This window comes from Solanum pennellii, chromosome 9 (assembly GCF_001406875.1).
Source record: "Solanum pennellii chromosome 9, SPENNV200".
Taxonomy (NCBI): domain Eukaryota; kingdom Viridiplantae; phylum Streptophyta; class Magnoliopsida; order Solanales; family Solanaceae; genus Solanum; species Solanum pennellii.
Window position 1 is genome coordinate 68376906 of NC_028645.1, and position 767 is coordinate 68377672.

The window sequence follows — 767 nt, forward strand, 5'->3', positions numbered from 1 at the left end:
AGGTCCAAGGAGATTGCTTCAGTAAAGGTTCAGTGGAAGCATCGTCCAGTGGAGGAGGCTACATGGGAGACAGAGTCAGACATGAGGAGTAAATATCCTCATCTTTTTGATCATTCAGGTTAGCTCTTTTATTTTCCCGTTCGAGGACGAACGTTTGTTTAAGTGGTAGGTGATGTAACGACCCGCTAGGTCATTTGAGAATTAGGACTATTTTGACTCTTTCTGAAAAAAATTAAGGGGGGGGGGGTATTTTAACTATTGATAACTACAAGTACCTAGTTGATGAAACTTTTATTAAATAAGTAATATAGATAATAGATTAGTGGGGTTTCACGGTTAACATACTCTTGTTCAGAAAATAAAAGGGGTGGAGGCAGAAACTTACCGTAAGCGACGAACGGGAGGAAAAACAATAAGAATTGCTCAGGTAAACGCAAGCAATTTTCATTCTTTCTCAATTCTGCATATTAAAATAGGTTGTCAGAGGGCATTAGATTTTTGTTATTATTTTATTCTTATGTTGTTATTTAAGGGTGTTTTTTTTTTGTTTTCATGAGTAAGATGTAGTGTATAGTGAGTTGAGAATTTATTTTTTATCACGGATTGGGATTTCTAGGGACGTTAGTGTGGTTATTAGGTGATAGTCTAATAAAATCCTAATCGCTAGACGTATTGTGAAAATCTGGGAATTTGATCTGCAAATTTCCCTCCCGTATAATTTATTTTTGCATAAGAATGATGGGGAAAAATGTTGAGCCAATCATTGG